Raw genomic sequence first — 1,211 nt, 5'->3', positions numbered from 1 at the left:
CACACACATATATTGTGTATTTGTCCTCTTATTGTTGTTTGTCTGCCACTTTCACCGGCACAGGAAGTTCTTCCCTGTACAGGAAGTAACTCTCAAACCAGGAAATTTTTTAACAAGACTTGGTCAGCATGTCCAGATGTGGTAATAATATACAGAAGATAATACAATGATGCTATTCAAATTCATTGCGATCCCTTTTCTGCTGTTTTTCACTTTGGAAGTAAGAAACAATGAAAATGATATGTATATATTTTTTAAATGTCATGGGATGATCCATTTGAAGATGATGGAAATCATGATATATATTTATTTTGCAACCTTGGGCATTTTCTTGAAGGGAGGAATTCGTAGTAATATCCATATTGATTCATACTGGGAAGCATTTAACAGTTTTGCATGATGTGACAAATAGAACTTGAATATAATCTAATTCCAGTCAAATAACACTGGGCCAAGCTTGTAATAGCACAGCATTACACTAAATCTTCTTAAGTGTTTTTGGTCTGTTCAGAAACTTTGTCTATAAATCTGATTCTAAGTTCAAACCTCCATGTTTTCATTTGAAGATGTTTCTTTAATACAAGTTCATACTGTTATGAAAAATAGTCAAACACATGAAACATTTTTATTAAAGCTTCTGGCTCTGGAGAACTCAAAATACTGCCATGAAAAATAATTATGTTTATCATTTTATATCCTTTGTTGAATAGAATGACTGAAAGAAAAACATCATTAATTCAAAATTTGTGGACCGTGATGTGAGACTAGGAGTTAGGAGTACACAATCAGTATACCCAAAAGGTAGAGTCAAGGTAAAAACGAACGTAATCTCACATAACATGTGAAATGACCTACTGAAAAAAATATGGTTATGTCAGTACCATTCACTACATCATTCTCAAGTACCACAATATACAAAATTTAACAAATGAACTTGCCTTTGTGACTGTGCAGTATGCCACATGTGACCATCCACATTTCAAAAAAGAAGCTGTACTCAGATACTCATGTGGATGAGACTGTTTATCTGACACATAAAATAGATTGCAGACCAAATTAAATCAAATCCATTAACTTCTTATATCAACCGTTATCCAAAAATAAGTTATTATATAAATCACTGCAAGGTGGCGCAGTTGGTAGCACTGTTGCCTCGCAGCAAGAAGGTTGCCGGTTCGCGTCCTGGTGGGGGCACCGGAATCTTTCTGCGT

Source organism: Stegastes partitus, unplaced genomic scaffold (genome assembly GCF_000690725.1).
Source record: "Stegastes partitus isolate 25-593 unplaced genomic scaffold, Stegastes_partitus-1.0.2 Scaffold347, whole genome shotgun sequence".
Taxonomy (NCBI): domain Eukaryota; kingdom Metazoa; phylum Chordata; class Actinopteri; family Pomacentridae; genus Stegastes; species Stegastes partitus.
The sequence above is the reverse complement of the archived record's forward strand: the minus strand, read 5'-3'. Positions refer to the sequence as shown.